Below are 17008 nucleotides of genomic sequence, written 5' to 3'. Positions count from 1 at the left end.
CTTAGTGTGACAGCTGGCACGGGTGGTTAAGACTGCACAGGGCATGGTGGGCTGCCTCCTTCCTGACCTAGACTCTATATATGAAGGCCGGGTCAGGAAGAGGGCAAGATCCATTGCCACGGACCCCAGCCATCCGGGCCACAGACTGTTTGTACCGCTTCCATCAGGAAAGCGGTACAGGAACATCCACACCACCACTAACAGACAGAGAGACAGCTTCGTCCCCAGAGCTGTCAGAGCTATCACCCCCAGCAGCCCCTCACTAGAGTGAGAGACTCTGAGAACTGTGAACCACTGCACACCGCACTTTCACACCTACACCTCCACCTGCACCTTCTGTGTACTTAACTTTAAGTACACACACATACTTAACTAAATTATATACATTTTAGTATATTGGCATATTTCATTTTCATTGGTATTTCATTTCATTTCATTGGTATATTTTATTGTTTACTGTTTATATACATTTTAGTATATTTCAGCTGCTGTCGGTACATTCCACTGTTATATTTTATTCTGTCGGTACATTACACTGTGTATATTTTAAACTGCTTGTGTATTTTATTCTGTTGGCACATTTCACGTTCACTGGCATATTTTATTTTTCGGTATATTTTACTGCCTTAGTATATTTTCAGTCTTGCATATTTTTAATTGCATTTACGAATATTTTTATTGCATGTTGGTTTATTTTATTGTAGTTATCTCGATTTTATTCTTTCTAATCTTTCTTATCTTTCTTATTATCTGTTTCTAACATGGGGGTTGCAAATAAAATTTCATTGACATGTCATGCTCAATGACAATAAAGAATCTTGAAGCTTGAATCCTGTATATATAGATCTCTATATATACATCTATATATATAAAGATCTATCTAAAAATTGATCTTTATATGTAGATGACAGCCATGGCTTAATTTGGCCACAAGTGCACAGCACAGAACCTGCGATAGCGTGGCACAGGGCAAGGGCGTGGGTGTGGCCTGGGATGTTGGGGCATGATCGCCCACGTGAGGCTTACTGTGAGTGTAGTGACTGGGATGACACCGGTCTTCGCCTTTTACTAAAGACTTCCGTGGAAAGGAACACCAATGAGTTGCACCTATTTTTGGACGGCTTTGCCACTCGGCTGAGCCTCGTGCATTGTGAATATCAACAGCGCTGTTCTCCGCGACGCTCAGGGCTCAGCCAGGGAGTGCTTGGGCGGTCGGCCCTTCTTTTGCGCATTTCCAAGGCTGCACCACGGCAAGTGAGTGCCGTACCAGGAGGTGGCCCGGGCCAGCAAACACTCAGGGCTCATCGCTTCTCGGCCTTTTGGCTAAGATCAAGTGTAGTATCTGTTCTTATCAGTTTAATATCTGATATCCGGATATCCTGACCCGGTATTGCAGTGCCGCCGGGAACGGTGCACCTTCCTCCAGCCTTGTGGAAAAGCAAATCTTGATGCAAAGTGCCTCACGCTGGCTCAGACACAAGGCCCAGCGTGGATGGCGTCCTCTGCGAGTCCCAGCTGCGGTAAAAAGCAGCCTGTCGGCTGACCAGCGTCTGCCGGGGAAGTCCCGCTCCCAAAGCACACCGCGTGTCAGCCGTTGCGGCGGCGGAGGAAGTCGGCCAACAGCAGGACGAAGGCTGACAAAATGCAGCGCCAAGTCGCAGCTGGGACGGTGCGACAGAGAGGGAAATTTCCCCCACGGTGACCGTTTGACAACACCCCTTGAGCAAGTCCTGCCTGCATTTGCCCTGCGTTTTCTTGAATCCTCACAGAGGTTGTGGGAGCGCGTGAGCCCTTATGATGTCCGCCAGCCCGTGCCTAACAGCCATGGCTTAATTTGGCCCAAGTGCACAGCACAGAGCCTGCGATCGCGTGGCACGGGGCAAGGGCGTGGGTGTGGCCTGGGATGTTGGGGCATGATCACCCAAGTGAAGCTTACCGTGAGTGTAGTGACTGGGACGACACCGGTCTTTGCCGCTGCGCGGGGGAGGGCCCTACATACTCAGGTTTCTCTTCATATCGCACAAGTCTTTCGCCTTTTACTAAAGACTTCCGTGGAAAGGAACACCAATGAGTTGCACCTATTTTTGGACGGCTTTGCCACTCGGCTGAGCCTCGTGCATTGTGAATATCAACAGCGCTGTTCTCCGCGACGCTCAGGGCTCAGCCAGGGAGTGCTTGGGCGGTCGGCCCTTCTTTTGCGCATTTCCAAGGCTGCACCACGGCAAGTGAGTGCCGTACCAGGAGGTGGCCCGGGCCAGCAAACACTCAGGGCTCATCGCTTCTCGGCCTTTTGGCTAAGATCAAGTGTAGTATCTGTTCTTATCAGTTTAATATCTGATATCCGGATATCCTGACCCGGTATTGCAGTGCCGCCGGGAACGGTGCACCTTCCTCCAGCCTTGTGGAAAAGCAAATCTTGATGCAAAGTGCCTCACGCTGGCTCAGACACAAGGCCCAGCGTGGACGGCGTCCTCTGCGAGTCCCAGCTGCGGTAAAAAGCAGCCTGTCGGCTGACCAGCGTCTGCCGGGGGAGCCCCGCTCCCAAAGCACACCGCGTGTCAGCCGTTGCGGCGGCGGAGGAAGTCGGCCAACAGCAGGACGAAGGCTGACAAAATGCAGCCCCAAGTCGCAGCTGGGACGGTGCGACAGAGAGGGAAATTTCCCCCACGGTGACCGTTTGACAACACCCCTTGAGCAAGTCCTGCCTGCATTTGCCCTGCGTTTTCTTGAATCCTCACAGAGGTTGTGGGAGCGCGTGAGCCCTTATGATGTCCGCCAGCCCGTGCCTAACAGCCATGGCTTAATTTGGCCCAAGTGCACAGCACAGAGCCTGCGATCGCGTGGCACGGGGCAAGGGCGTGGGTGTGGCCTGGGATGTTGGGGCATGATCACCCAAGTGAAGCTTACCGTGAGTGTAGTGACTGGGACGACACCGGTCTTTGCCGCTGCGCGGGGGAGGGCCCTACATACTCAGGTTTCTCTTCATATCGCACAAGTCTTTCGCCTTTTACTAAAGACTTCCGTGGAAAGGAACACCAATGAGTTGCACCTATTTTTGGACGGCTTTGCCACTCGGCTGAGCCTCGTGCATTGTGAATATCAACAGCGCTGTTCTCCGCGACGCTCAGGGCTCAGCCAGGGAGTGCTTGGGCGGTGGTGCTAAGCGGCGGTCGGCCCTTCTTTTGCGCATTTCCAAGGCTGCACCACGGCAAGTGAGTGCCGTACCAGGAGGTGGCCCGGGCCAGCAAACACTCAGGGCTCATCGCTTCTCGGCCTTTTGGCTAAGATCAAGTGTAGTATCTGTTCTTATCAGTTTAATATCTGATATGCGGATATCCTGACCCGGTATTGCAGTGCCGCCGGGAACGGTGCACCTTCCTCCAGCCTTGTGGAAAAGCAAATCTTGATGCAAAGTGCCTCACGCTGGCTCAGACACAAGGCCCAGCGTGGACGGCGTCCTCTGCGAGTCCCAGCTGCGGTAAAAAGCAGCCTGTCGGCTGACCAGCGTCTGCCGGGGAAGTCCCGCTCCCAAAGCACACCGCGTGTCAGCCGTTGCGGCGGCGGAGGAAGTCGGCCAACAGCAGGACGAAGGCTGACAAAATGCAGCGCCAAGTCGCAGCTGGGACGGTGCGACAGAGAGGGAAATTTCCCCCACGGTGACCGTTTGACAACACCCCTTGAGCAAGTCCTGCCTGCATTTGCCCTGCGTTTTCTTGAATCCTCACAGAGGTTGTGGGAGCGCGTGAGCCCTTATGATGTCCGCCAGCCCGTGCCTAACAGCCATGGCTTAATTTGGCCCAAGTGCACAGCACAGAGCCTGCGATCGCGTGGCACGGGGCAAGGGCGTGGGTGTGGCCTGGGATGTTGGGGCATGATCACCCAAGTGAAGCTTACCGTGAGTGTAGTGACTGGGACGACACCGGTCTTTGCCGCTGCGCGGGGGAGGGCCCTACATACTCAGGTTTCTCTTCATATCGCACAAGTCTTTCGCCTTTTACTAAAGACTTCCGTGGAAAGGAACACCAATGAGTTGCACCTATTTTTGGACGGCTTTGCCACTCGGCTGAGCCTCGTGCATTGTGAATATCAACAGCGCTGTTCTCCGCGACGCTCAGGGCTCAGCCAGGGAGTGCTTGGGCGGTGGTGCTAAGCGGCGGTCGGCCCTTCTTTTGCGCATTTCCAAGGCTGCACCACGGCAAGTGAGTGCCGTACCAGGAGGTGGCCCGGGCCAGCAAACACTCAGGGCTCATCGCTTCTCGGCCTTTTGGCTAAGATCAAGTGAAGAACCGTCAACATTTCATTCACGTGTTCGCAGAAGTGATGGCTTCCAATGACCAGTCGATCCCAAGGGTCGGGCTGAGATACACAGTGCGTTTTCAAGCAGTTACTGCGGAGGAAGAAGAGCGTTCAAGAGTCTGGTTTTGCAAGAAGATTATTTTGGGTCACCTTCGTTTAAAGGTGGAAGATGTTCTCTGCATTCAGTGGAACCAACAAGAGAAATCCTTTGATGTCACCCTGAGGAATGGAGAAGTCTATGGACGAGTTGCAGAGGTTTGCCAGAAGGATGCCAGGATGAAGCCTTTAGCCTGCTACAAAATTTTCAACCTGGACAAACCAAATTTTAGAGTGATCACAGTGCATATGTTCAACCCTTTTGTGACAGACCTGGCGTTGTCCCAATTTCTTGGGCAGTTTGGAGAAGTGGTGACAGCTGCAAGGTATGTCAAGGATCCCATGGGGTTTTGGACTGGGAGAAGGCAGTTCCAGGTGTTACTCAATTCAGACTCTGATGGGCCTGATTGCCTCAGGCATCCACCTGCTTTCTTCAGCCTTGGTGGGGACCGTGGGTACTTGTTTTACTCTCGGCAACCAGCCTTCTGTCGTCGGTGTCGGCAGTCTGGACACACGGAGGAGCACTGCTCTGGGGACTGCTGCCGCTTCTGTGGGCAGGGTGGTCATGACGCCAAAGACTGCACAGCACCCAAGGCCTGTCACAGTTGTGGTGGAGTGGATCACCTCTACCGTAGCTGCCCGGGCCGCAAGAAGACCTTTGCCGAAGTTGCTAAAGCTAGCACTGCAGTGGAGGGAAACAAGGAGCCAAGGGAATGTCCTGCACCAGCAGAAACTGTACCAAGGAGTCTCGTGCAAGCTGAGAAAGATGCTGGCCCTTCTGGGGATAGAGTGGACGATGCACAGCGGGGGCAAGGGCCAGTCAACCAACCAAATACGGAGGATGTGGCCAAGGCATCCTCAGTAGATATGGAGGGGGCTTCCACGACACTGACTCCTGTCCCATGTCCTAATAAGAAGAAGCATGGGGCAAGGAGAGTGTCACAGGCTTTAGGAGAAGGGCTCTCACCTGAGAAAGACAAGGAGAAGTGTCATAATAAAAGACCCAAAGGAGAAGCTAAAGGGGAGAAAAAGAAGCCCACAGACAATAGGGATGATGGACAGAAAGTTGACGATTTAAAGGATGGAGGGGCCGAAGAGCAGGGTGGTGATGGTACTGGACGAGGGGCTGAAAGTTCAATGGAACAGTCTCAGGGTAGCGCAGGAGTTTTGCTCCCTGCAGAACCTGTGTTGGACTTTGAACTCTCCCCAGGCTTGTACATGTTCCCATCCCCTTTGCGTGAGGATGCATATGAGGGTCCCAACAGGCCAGCGATTTCACCGAACACTGTGCCCTTGTCCTGGGCGGACCAGGTGGACAGCGACGACCTCTACTCTCAGTAAGAAGTGGAGGGTGGACTAGTTGTTGGTTTTTGGGTTTTTTGGGTTTGTTTTTTGTTTTTTTCGCCAGCTGGAAAAGGCCGTCACTAACTATAAAATGGGTGACTTCAAAGTTTGTTCGTTAAATGTGAGGGGAATGAGAAACTCTGTTAAAAGAAGGGTTGTTTTTGATTTTGTGGGCTCTCAACATATCTCCATTTGTTTGTTGCAGGAAGTACATTTGCGTGATGACAGCGATGTCAGGGTTTTTACAAGGGAGTGGACAAAAGGGCAGTCAATTTGGAGTGTAGGGGGTGTCCATTCTTCAGGGGTTGGGATTTTGTTTGGTTCTAAGGAAATTAGGGTGAAAGATTCCTTTGTTATTGCTCAGGGGAGGGTCCTGGGTGTAGATATATCATGGGGTACATGCAGGATGAGAGCTATTGTGGTGTATGGCTCACAAACCCCAGCAGAAAGAAGAGAGCTCTTTGAGCTAGTAGAACCACACCTGGCCACCAATAGGCAGGTAATTATAGGGGGTGATTTCAATGTTGAATTGGGCAAAGGGGGCGATGCCAGTGACTCCTTTATCACACATGTCATGGCCAGTCATGACCTGGTAGATGGGGGAAGGAAGGTCACTCCACTTATGGACGGTCCCACATGGCGTAATACACGGGGAATAGCCAGACGTTTGGACTACATATTTTTTACAAGATCTTTGGTTGTGTCAGCAGGTAGACTGCTCCCAGTTTTCTTTTCCGATCACGATGGTATACTGTTTGAGGTACGCTCAGGTATACCAGCTTTTGGGCCTGGTTTCTGGCGGCTCAACATTAGTGTCCTGGACGATGATATTTTCAAAAAGAATTTCCTTTTGTTTTTCAATGGCTTGTTAGGGCTTAGACCAATGTGTACTGGGGTGATAGAATGGTGGGAAGTTGCCAAAGAGAGAATTAAGGATTTTTGTTTAACATATTGTAAAAGGAGGATGAGGCGTGCAAAGAAGGCAGCACATCACCTACAGCACCTCCTCGAGCTCGAGTATACAAAGGGAAACTGTGGCAGCTCCATATCTGAGCAGGCTCGTGACTCATTAAAAGCACAGCTTAGAGATCTCTACGAGAGTAGAGCCAGGGCATTCCTATTGCGCACGCGCCGGGAATACCTGGAGAGCACAGAGACATGTTCTGCTGTTTTTTTTAGTTCAGTTCGGGGTATCCAAATGAAACAGGTAGTGACTGGGTTGAGGGATAGACAGGGAGTGGTTGTGAGAGAGGCAGGAGAGATGGTGCGTGTCGCAACTGAACACTATAGCGCAAGCTTCAAGGTAAGAGAAGTGGATATAGAGGGAGGGGAGGTCTTCCTGGATACCCTGACAGAGCGGGTGCCGGAGGACACAGTGCAAGCCTTGGAAGGCCCACTTACTCTCAAGGAGCTTGAGGGGGCCCTCATCAGAATGAACAGGCGAAAAGTGCCGGGTATTGATGGGCTTCCGGTCGAATTTTATTTGGCGTTTTGGGACATTCTTGGGCCGGTGGTGTTGGAGGTACTGTCAACGGTACTTGCAACCGGAACCATGGGTAGGTCTTTGGCCACGGGTGTGATCTCCCTCCTGTTTAAGAAGGGGGATCACACTGACTTGAGTAACTGGCGGCCATTGACCATGCTGTGTGTTGATTATAAACTCCTGGCAAAGGTCTTAGCAGACCGTCTTGGCAAGGTACTTCCGCATGTGGTCCATGTGGACCAAACATGTGGGGTGGTCGGCCGCTCAGTGAGGTGGAATCTGCAGCTCATAAGGGACGCTGTCGCTTGGACTGAGGACAGAAACCTGCCACTTATGCTGGTCGGGCTTGATCAGGAAAAGGCGTTTGACAGGGTTAGTTGGTGCTTTATGTTTAGGGTATTCGAGAGGTTTGGTTTTGGCCAGGTTTTTATAGGGTGGTTGCGTACATTGTACACAGGTGCGGGGAGTATGGTTTCGGTGAATGGTCATCTGGGTGATGTTTTTAGGTTGCACTCTGGTGTAAGACAGGGGTGCCCGCTCTCACCCCTGCTTTACATCCTCTATATGGAGCCCCTGGGAGCAGCCATTAGGGCTGACCTGGGAGTGAAAGGTTGCTCGGTTCCTGGCAGTGGGGGCCTAAGGGTGAGCCTGTCACAGTATGCAGATGACACCACATTGCTGCTGGATAGCGACGCATGTTTAATGCGATCTCTGGAGATCTTCCAGAGTTTTGGCCGTGTGGCAGGTGCCAAACTTAACTATGCCAAGTCTTCAGTCAAGTTCTTTGGGCAGTGGAAAGGACGGGTAGATGTGCCAGGGGGTCTGTCACTGTGCACAGGACCTCTGAAGATACTTGGGGTCTACTTTGAGACAACCCAAAGTGCCACAACCAATTGGTCCAAGCGTTTATTGGCAGTTCACAAGAAGCTGTCACTTTGGAAGAGCAGGCACTTAACCTTTATTGGAAAAGTGCTAGTCTTAAAAGTAGATATCCTGCCAACGCTTATATATTTGGCGTACATATACCCACTGCCAGTCAGTATGAGGAGGCCCCTAATGCGTCTTATTTTCAGTTTCATATGGGGGGGCAGATACGAGTATGTAGCAAGGGCACGCATGCTGACAAGAGTCGAAGAAGGCGGCCGAGATGTACCACACCTCCCGTTGAAGCTGGACAGTATTTTTATATCATTCCTGTGCAGGGAATTATCTGTCCCAGTGGTGCATCCCTCAGGTTATTTTTTACGACTCTTTTTTGCTTACCAGGCGAGACAGATGATGACCTGGAGCAACTTGGCGCCACGGGCGGAGCAGCAGCCCTGGCACTACTGCCATGCGGCCAGGTGGCTGCGTGCGCATCCAGAGGCGGCTGAAACAGCCGTGCGCACAAATCATAGGGTCCTCTATAAAGAGGTTGTTCAAAGAGTAGCTGCGCCTGCCGTGCTCGGGACCCCAACAGAGGTTTGGAGGGCAATCCAACCGCGCGGGCTTGGTAATGGTCTCAAGGACTTAAACTGGCTATGTCTCCACAAGTGCCTGCCGGTACGGGAAACCATGTACCGGCACGGCTTGGGAACATCCCCAATGTGCCCAAGGACTGCCTGTTCAAAAGAGGAGACGATAAGACACATCATGTGGGATTGTCCATTTGCTCAGGTGGTATGGGGCAGGGTAGAAGCCTGGATAGGTCAGACGGTCCCTAGTTTAAAACTGACATGGGCCAGGGTTGAAAGAGGGTTGGGCCGAGGCCTGGGTAAGAGAAACTTCTGTATTTGGTTCATCATCAGCATGGTAAAGAGAAACTTGTGGGCGGCAAGGCAGGAATTCGTAAAGAAAAATAACGATAAAACTGTGGACTGGGTAATCAGGAGGGTTGAAGCGAGTGTGAAGGGGAGAATTGACAGGGACATTGAAAAGTGGGGAAAGCATGCTGCTTTAGAGAGATGGAAAGGTGGGTTTGGAATGACACTGGGGCTTTGGAGACAAAGGGTGTAGTTGAAAAGTGCATGTCTAATTTGATGTTGCCACTTTGTTTTCAGTTCGCTGTTGGAACATTGGTTTTGTTTATTGAAGAAAAAAGGCTTAATTTGTTGTTGAACTTTGTTCATTTTCAAAAATGTGCTGAATAAAAGAGAAAAAAAAAAATCTGTTCTTATCAGTTTAATATCTGATATGTCCTCCATAGGGGGACAACATATTAAATGGATTTTTAGCAGCGGGAGCTGAAAAAGGGGCTTGCTCCGTTCACTCCATGCATCGACCCGGTATTGCAGTGCCGCCGGGAACGGTGCACCTTCCTCCAGCCTTGTGGAAAAGCAAATCTTGATGCAAAGTGCCTCACGCTGGCTCAGACACAAGGCCCAGCGTGGACGGCGTCCTCTGCGAGTCCCAGCTGCGGTAAAAAGCAGCCTGTCGGCTGACCAGCGTCTGCCGGGGGAGCCCCGCTCCCAAAGCACACCGCGTGTCAGCCGTTGCGGCGGCGGAGGAAGTCGGCCAACAGCAGGACGAAGGCTGACAAAATGCAGCCCCAAGTCGCAGCTGGGACGGTGCGACAGAGAGGGAAATTTCCCCCACGGTGACCGTTTGACAACACCCCTTGAGCAAGTCCTGCCTGCATTTGCCCTGCGTTTTCTTGAATCCTCACAGAGGTTGTGGGAGCGCGTGAGCCCTTATGATGTCCGCCAGCCCGTGCCTAACAGCCATGGCTTAATTTGGCCCAAGTGCACAGCACAGAGCCTGCGATCGCGTGGCACGGGGCAAGGGCGTGGGTGTGGCCTGGGATGTTGGGGCATGATCACCCAAGTGAAGCTTACCGTGAGTGTAGTGACTGGGACGACACCGGTCTTTGCCGCTGCGCGGGGGAGGGCCCTACATACTCAGGTTTCTCTTCATATCGCACAAGTCTTTCGCCTTTTACTAAAGACTTCCGTGGAAAGGAACACCAATGAGTTGCACCTATTTTTGGACGGCTTTGCCACTCGGCTGAGCCTCGTGCATTGTGAATATCAACAGCGCTGTTCTCCGCGACGCTCAGGGCTCAGCCAGGGAGTGCTTGGGCGGTCGGCCCTTCTTTTGCGCATTTCCAAGGCTGCACCACGGCAAGTGAGTGCCGTACCAGGAGGTGGCCCGGGCCAGCAAACACTCAGGGCTCATCGCTTCTCGGCCTTTTGGCTAAGATCAAGTGTAGTATCTGTTCTTATCAGTTTAATATCTGATATGTCCTCCATAGGGGGACAACATATTAAATGGATTTTTAGCAGCGGGAGCTGAAAAAGGGGCTTGCTCCGTTCACTCCATGCATCGACCCGGTATTGCAGTGCCGCCGGGAACGGTGCACCTTCCTCCAGCCTTGTGGAAAAGCAAATCTTGATGCAAAGTGCCTCACGCTGGCTCAGACACAAGGCCCAGCGTGGACGGCGTCCTCTGCGAGTCCCAGCTGCGGTAAAAAGCAGCCTGTCGGCTGACCAGCGTCTGCCGGGGAAGTCCCGCTCCCAAAGCACACCGCGTGTCAGCCGTTGCGGCGGCGGAGGAAGTCGGCCAACAGCAGGACGAAGGCTGACAAAATGCAGCGCCAAGTCGCAGCTGGGACGGTGCGACAGAGAGGGAAATTTCCCCCACGGTGACCGTTTGACAACACCCCTTGAGCAAGTCCTGCCTGCATTTGCCCTGCGTTTTCTTGAATCCTCACAGAGGTTGTGGGAGCGCGTGAGCCCTTATGATGTCCGCCAGCCCGTGCCTAACAGCCATGGCTTAATTTGGCCCAAGTGCACAGCACAGAGCCTGCGATCGCGTGGCACGGGGCAAGGGCGTGGGTGTGGCCTTGGATGTTGGGGCATGATCACCCAAGTGAAGCTTACCGTGAGTGTAGTGACTGGGACGACACCGGTCTTTGCCGCTGCGCGGGGGAGGGCCCTACATACTCAGGTTTCTCTTCATATCGCACAAGTCTTTCGCCTTTTACTAAAGACTTCCGTGGAAAGGAACACCAATGAGTTGCACCTATTTTTGGACGGCTTTGCCACTCGGCTGAGCCTCGTGCATTGTGAATATCAACAGCGCTGTTCTCCGCGACGCTCAGGGCTCAGCCAGGGAGTGCTTGGGCGGTGGTGCTAAGCGGCGGTCGGCCCTTCTTTTGCGCATTTCCAAGGCTGCACCACGGCAAGTGAGTGCCGTACCAGGAGGTGGCCCGGGCCAGCAAACACTCAGGGCTCATCGCTTCTCGGCCTTTTGGCTAAGATCAAGTGTAGTATCTGTTCTTATCAGTTTAATATCTGATATGTCCTCCATAGGGGGACAACATATTAAATGGATTTTTAGCAGCGGGAGCTGAAAAAGGGGCTTGCTCCGTTCACTCCATGCATCGACCCGGTATTGCAGTGCCGCCGGGAACGGTGCACCTTCCTCCAGCCTTGTGGAAAAGCAAATCTTGATGCAAAGTGCCTCACGCTGGCTCAGACACAAGGCCCAGCGTGGACGGCGTCCTCTGCGAGTCCCAGCTGCGGTAAAAAGCAGCCTGTCGGCTGACCAGCGTCTGCCGGGGAAGTCCCGCTCCCAAAGCACACCGCGTGTCAGCCGTTGCGGCGGCGGAGGAAGTCGGCCAACAGCAGGACGAAGGCTGACAAAATGCAGCGCCAAGTCGCAGCTGGGACGGTGCGACAGAGAGGGAAATTTCCCCCACGGTGACCGTTTGACAACACCCCTTGAGCAAGTCCTGCCTGCATTTGCCCTGCGTTTTCTTGAATCCTCACAGAGGTTGTGGGAGCGCGTGAGCCCTTATGATGTCCGCCAGCCCGTGCCTAACAGCCATGGCTTAATTTGGCCCAAGTGCACAGCACAGAGCCTGCGATCGCGTGGCACGGGGCAAGGGCGTGGGTGTGGCCTTGGATGTTGGGGCATGATCACCCAAGTGAAGCTTACCGTGAGTGTAGTGACTGGGACGACACCGGTCTTTGCCGCTGCGCGGGGGAGGGCCCTACATACTCAGGTTTCTCTTCATATCGCACAAGTCTTTCGCCTTTTACTAAAGACTTCCGTGGAAAGGAACACCAATGAGTTGCACCTATTTTTGGACGGCTTTGCCACTCGGCTGAGCCTCGTGCATTGTGAATATCAACAGCGCTGTTCTCCGCGACGCTCAGGGCTCAGCCAGGGAGTGCTTGGGCGGTGGTGCTAAGCGGCGGTCGGCCCTTCTTTTGCGCATTTCCAAGGCTGCACCACGGCAAGTGAGTGCCGTACCAGGAGGTGGCCCGGGCCAGCAAACACTCAGGGCTCATCGCTTCTCGGCCTTTTGGCTAAGATCAAGTGTAGTATCTGTTCTTATCAGTTTAATATCTGATATGTCCTCCATAGGGGGACAACATATTAAATGGATTTTTAGCAGCGGGAGCTGAAAAAGGGGCTTGCTCCGTTCACTCCATGCATCGACCCGGTATTGCAGTGCCGCCGGGAACGGTGCACCTTCCTCCAGCCTTGTGGAAAAGCAAATCTTGATGCAAAGTGCCTCACGCTGGCTCAGACACAAGGCCCAGCGTGGACGGCGTCCTCTGCGAGTCCCAGCTGCGGTAAAAAGCAGCCTGTCGGCTGACCAGCGTCTGCCGGGGAAGTCCCGCTCCCAAAGCACACCGCGTGTCAGCCGTTGCGGCGGCGGAGGAAGTCGGCCAACAGCAGGACGAAGGCTGACAAAATGCAGCCCCAAGTCGCAGCTGGGACGGTGCGACAGAGAGGGAAATTTCCCCCACGGTGACCGTTTGACAACACCCCTTGAGCAAGTCCTGCCTGCATTTGCCCTGCGTTTTCTTGAATCCTCACAGAGGTTGTGGGAGCGCGTGAGCCCTTATGATGTCCGCCAGCCCGTGCCTAACAGCCATGGCTTAATTTGGCCCAAGTGCACAGCACAGAGCCTGCGATCGCGTGGCACGGGGCAAGGGCGTGGGTGTGGCCTGGGATGTTGGGGCATGATCACCCAAGTGAAGCTTACCGTGAGTGTAGTGACTGGGACGACACCGGTCTTTGCCGCTGCGCGGGGGAGGGCCCTACATACTCAGGTTTCTCTTCATATCGCACAAGTCTTTCGCCTTTTACTAAAGACTTCCGTGGAAAGGAACACCAATGAGTTGCACCTATTTTTGGACGGCTTTGCCACTCGGCTGAGCCTCGTGCATTGTGAATATCAACAGCGCTGTTCTCCGCGACGCTCAGGGCTCAGCCAGGGAGTGCTTGGGCGGTGGTGCTAAGCGGCGGTCGGCCCTTCTTTTGCGCATTTCCAAGGCTGCACCACGGCAAGTGAGTGCCGTACCAGGAGGTGGCCCGGCCAGCAAACACTCAGGGCTCATCGCTTCTCGGCCTTTTGGCTAAGATCAAGTGTAGTATCTGTTCTTATCAGTTTAATATCTGATATGTCCTCCATAGGGGGACAACATATTAAATGGATTTTTAGCAGCGGGAGCTGAAAAAGGGGCTTGCTCCGTTCACTCCATGCATCGACCCGGTATTGCAGTGCCGCCGGGAACGGTGCACCTTCCTCCAGCCTTGTGGAAAAGCAAATCTTGATGCAAAGTGCCTCACGCTGGCTCAGACACAAGGCCCAGCGTGGACGGCGTCCTCTGCGAGTCCCAGCTGCGGTAAAAAGCAGCCTGTCGGCTGACCAGCGTCTGCCGGGGGAGCCCCGCTCCCAAAGCACACCGCGTGTCAGCCGTTGCGGCGGCGGAGGAAGTCGGCCAACAGCAGGACGAAGGCTGACAAAATGCAGCCCCAAGTCGCAGCTGGGACGGTGCGACAGAGAGGGAAATTTCCCCCACGGTGACCGTTTGACAACACCCCTTGAGCAAGTCCTGCCTGCATTTGCCCTGCGTTTTCTTGAATCCTCACAGAGGTTGTGGGAGCGCGTGAGCCCTTATGATGTCCGCCAGCCCGTGCCTAACAGCCATGGCTTAATTTGGCCCAAGTGCACAGCACAGAGCCTGCGATCGCGTGGCACGGGGCAAGGGCGTGGGTGTGGCCTGGGATGTTGGGGCATGATCACCCAAGTGAAGCTTACCGTGAGTGTAGTGACTGGGACGACACCGGTCTTTGCCGCTGCGCGGGGGAGGGCCCTACATACTCAGGTTTCTCTTCATATCGCACAAGTCTTTCGCCTTTTACTAAAGACTTCCGTGGAAAGGAACACCAATGAGTTGCACCTATTTTTGGACGGCTTTGCCACTCGGCTGAGCCTCGTGCATTGTGAATATCAACAGCGCTGTTCTCCGCGACGCTCAGGGCTCAGCCAGGGAGTGCTTGGGCGGTGGTGCTAAGCGGCGGTCGGCCCTTCTTTTGCGCATTTCCAAGGCTGCACCACGGCAAGTGAGTGCCGTACCAGGAGGTGGCCCGGGCCAGCAAACACTCAGGGCTCATCGCTTCTCGGCCTTTTGGCTAAGATCAAGTGTAGTATCTGTTCTTATCAGTTTAATATCTGATATGTCCTCCATAGGGGGACAACATATTAAATGGATTTTTAGCAGCGGGAGCTGAAAAAGGGGCTTGCTCCGTTCACTCTATGCATCGACCCGGTATTGCAGTGCCGCCGGGAACGGTGCACCTTCCTCCAGCCTTGTGGAAAAGCAAATCTTGATGCAAAGTGCCTCACGCTGGCTCAGACACAAGGCCCAGCGTGGACGGCGTCCTCTGCGAGTCCCAGCTGCGGTAAAAAGCAGCCTGTCGGCTGACCAGCGTCTGCCGGGGAAGTCCCGCTCCCAAAGCACACCGCGTGTCAGCCGTTGCGGCGGCGGAGGAAGTCGGCCAACAGCAGGACGAAGGCTGACAAAATGCAGCGCCAAGTCGCAGCTGGGACGGTGCGACAGAGAGGGAAATTTCCCCCACGGTGACCGTTTGACAACACCCCTTGAGCAAGTCCTGCCTGCATTTGCCCTGCGTTTTCTTGAATCCTCACAGAGGTTGTGGGAGCGCGTGAGCCCTTATGATGTCCGCCAGCCCGTGCCTAACAGCCATGGCTTAATTTGGCCCAAGTGCACAGCACAGAGCCTGCGATCGCGTGGCACGGGGCAAGGGCGTGGGTGTGGCCTGGGATGTTGGGGCATGATCACCCAAGTGAAGCTTACCGTGAGTGTAGTGACTGGGACGACACCGGTCTTTGCCGCTGCGCGGGGGAGGGCCCTACATACTCAGGTTTCTCTTCATATCGCACAAGTCTTTCGCCTTTTACTAAAGACTTCCGTGGAAAGGAACACCAATGAGTTGCACCTATTTTTGGACGGCTTTGCCACTCGGCTGAGCCTCGTGCATTGTGAATATCAACAGCGCTGTTCTCCACGACGCTCAGGGCTCAGCCAGGGAGTGCTTGGGCGGAGGTGCTAAGCGGCGGGCGGCCCTTCTTATGCGCATTTCCAAGGCTTGTGCCACGGTAAGTGAGTGCTGTACCAGGAAGTCGCCCGGGCCAGCAAACACTCAGGGCTCATCGCTTCTCGGCCTTTTGGCTAAGATCAAGTGTAGTATCTGTTCTTATCAGTTTAATATCTGATATGTCCTCCATAGGGGGACAACATATTAAATGGATTTTTAGCAGCGGGAGCTGAAAAAGGGGCTTGCTCCGTTCACTCCATGCATCGACCCGGTATTGCAGTGCCGCCGGGAACGGTGCACCTTCCTCCAGCCTTGTGGAAAAGCAAATCTTGATGCAAAGTGCCTCACGCTGGCTCAGACACAAGGCCCAGCGTGGACGGCGTCCTCTGCGAGTCCCAGCTGCGGTAAAAAGCAGCCTGTCGGCTGACCAGCGTCTGCCGGGGAAGTCCCGCTCCCAAAGCACACCGCGTGTCAGCCGTTGCGGCGGCGGAGGAAGTCGGCCAACAGCAGGACGAAGGCTGACAAAATGCAGCGCCAAGTCGCAGCTGGGACGGTGCGACAGAGAGGGAAATTTCCCCCACGGTGACCGTTTGACAACACCCCTTGAGCAAGTCCTGCCTGCATTTGCCCTGCGTTTTCTTGAATCCTCACAGAGGTTGTGGGAGCGCGTGAGCCCTTATGATGTCCGCCAGCCCGTGCCTAACAGCCATGGCTTAATTTGGCCCAAGTGCACAGCACAGAGCCTGCGATCGCGTGGCACGGGGCAAGGGCGTGGGTGTGGCCTGGGATGTTGGGGCATGATCACCCAAGTGAAGCTTACCGTGAGTGTAGTGACTGGGACGACACCGGTCTTTGCCGCTGCGCGGGGGAGGGCCCTACATACTCAGGTTTCTCTTCATATCGCACAAGTCTTTCGCCTTTTACTAAAGACTTCCGTGGAAAGGAACACCAATGAGTTGCACCTATTTTTGGACGGCTTTGCCACTCGGCTGAGCCTCGTGCATTGTGAATATCAACAGCGCTGTTCTCTGTGACGCTCAGGGCTCAGCCAGGGAGTGCTTGGGCGGTGGTGCTAAGCGGCGGTCGGCCCTTCTTATGCTTATTTCCAAGGCTTGCACCACGGCAAGTGAGTGCTGTACCAGGAAGTCGCCCGGGCCAGCAAACACTCAGGGCTCATCGCTTCTCGGCCTTTTGGCTAAGATCAAGTGTAGTATCTGTTCTTATCAGTTTAATATCTGATATGTCCTCCATAGGGGGACAACATATTAAATGGATTTTTAGCAGCGGGAGCTGAAAAAGGGGCTTGCTCCGTTCACTCCATGCATCGACCCGGTATTGCAGTGCCGCCGGGAACGGTGCACCTTCCTCCAGCCTTGTGGAAAAGCAAATCTTGATGCAAAGTGCCTCACGCTGGCTCAGACACAAGGCCCAGCGTGGACGGCGTCCTCTGCG

At 53.9% G+C, this 17008-nt stretch overlaps 1 protein-coding gene, 18 non-coding genes and 3 pseudogenes across 19 annotated transcripts in view; all 22 read left to right on the top strand.

Moving 5' to 3' along the window:
• Positions 1 to 17008, top strand: part of LOC121610353 (tumor necrosis factor receptor superfamily member 5-like) — a 46194-nt gene that overhangs the window by 8962 nt on the left and 20224 nt on the right. The window lies entirely within an intron of this gene.
• LOC121611085 lies at positions 1304 to 1421 on the top strand (annotated as a pseudogene).
• On the top strand, positions 1996 to 2111 carry LOC121611098. The gene has a single exon (XR_006007075.1). It is a non-coding gene; the product is annotated as a U5 spliceosomal RNA (small nuclear RNA).
• On the top strand, positions 2275 to 2392 carry LOC121611084 (annotated as a pseudogene).
• LOC121611097 lies at positions 2967 to 3082 on the top strand. The gene has a single exon (XR_006007074.1). It is a non-coding gene; the product is annotated as a U5 spliceosomal RNA (small nuclear RNA).
• LOC121611086 lies at positions 3262 to 3379 on the top strand (annotated as a pseudogene).
• On the top strand, positions 3954 to 4069 carry LOC121611095. The gene has a single exon (XR_006007073.1). It is a non-coding gene; the product is annotated as a U5 spliceosomal RNA (small nuclear RNA).
• LOC121611083 lies at positions 9322 to 9517 on the top strand. Its single transcript, XR_006007064.1, has one exon. It is a non-coding gene; the product is annotated as a U2 spliceosomal RNA (small nuclear RNA).
• On the top strand, positions 10092 to 10207 carry LOC121611094. Its single transcript, XR_006007072.1, has one exon. It is a non-coding gene; the product is annotated as a U5 spliceosomal RNA (small nuclear RNA).
• LOC121611081 lies at positions 10371 to 10561 on the top strand. The gene has a single exon (XR_006007062.1). It is a non-coding gene; the product is annotated as a U2 spliceosomal RNA (small nuclear RNA).
• LOC121611093 lies at positions 11136 to 11251 on the top strand. The gene has a single exon (XR_006007071.1). It is a non-coding gene; the product is annotated as a U5 spliceosomal RNA (small nuclear RNA).
• Positions 11431 to 11621, top strand: LOC121611079. Its single transcript, XR_006007061.1, has one exon. It is a non-coding gene; the product is annotated as a U2 spliceosomal RNA (small nuclear RNA).
• LOC121611092 lies at positions 12196 to 12311 on the top strand. The gene has a single exon (XR_006007070.1). It is a non-coding gene; the product is annotated as a U5 spliceosomal RNA (small nuclear RNA).
• On the top strand, positions 12491 to 12681 carry LOC121611111. The gene has a single exon (XR_006007088.1). It is a non-coding gene; the product is annotated as a U2 spliceosomal RNA (small nuclear RNA).
• Positions 13256 to 13371, top strand: LOC121611091. The gene has a single exon (XR_006007069.1). It is a non-coding gene; the product is annotated as a U5 spliceosomal RNA (small nuclear RNA).
• On the top strand, positions 13550 to 13740 carry LOC121611110. The gene has a single exon (XR_006007087.1). It is a non-coding gene; the product is annotated as a U2 spliceosomal RNA (small nuclear RNA).
• On the top strand, positions 14315 to 14430 carry LOC121611089. Its single transcript, XR_006007067.1, has one exon. It is a non-coding gene; the product is annotated as a U5 spliceosomal RNA (small nuclear RNA).
• Positions 14610 to 14800, top strand: LOC121611082. Its single transcript, XR_006007063.1, has one exon. It is a non-coding gene; the product is annotated as a U2 spliceosomal RNA (small nuclear RNA).
• On the top strand, positions 15375 to 15490 carry LOC121611088. Its single transcript, XR_006007066.1, has one exon. It is a non-coding gene; the product is annotated as a U5 spliceosomal RNA (small nuclear RNA).
• Positions 15671 to 15861, top strand: LOC121611102. Its single transcript, XR_006007079.1, has one exon. It is a non-coding gene; the product is annotated as a U2 spliceosomal RNA (small nuclear RNA).
• Positions 16436 to 16551, top strand: LOC121611087. The gene has a single exon (XR_006007065.1). It is a non-coding gene; the product is annotated as a U5 spliceosomal RNA (small nuclear RNA).
• Positions 16732 to 16922, top strand: LOC121611090. Its single transcript, XR_006007068.1, has one exon. It is a non-coding gene; the product is annotated as a U2 spliceosomal RNA (small nuclear RNA).

This window comes from Chelmon rostratus, chromosome 8 (genome assembly GCF_017976325.1).
Source record: "Chelmon rostratus isolate fCheRos1 chromosome 8, fCheRos1.pri, whole genome shotgun sequence".
NCBI lineage: Eukaryota > Metazoa > Chordata > Actinopteri > Chaetodontiformes > Chaetodontidae > Chelmon > Chelmon rostratus.
Note: the sequence above shows the minus strand (reverse complement) of the source record. Positions and strands in the feature narration are given on the sequence as shown.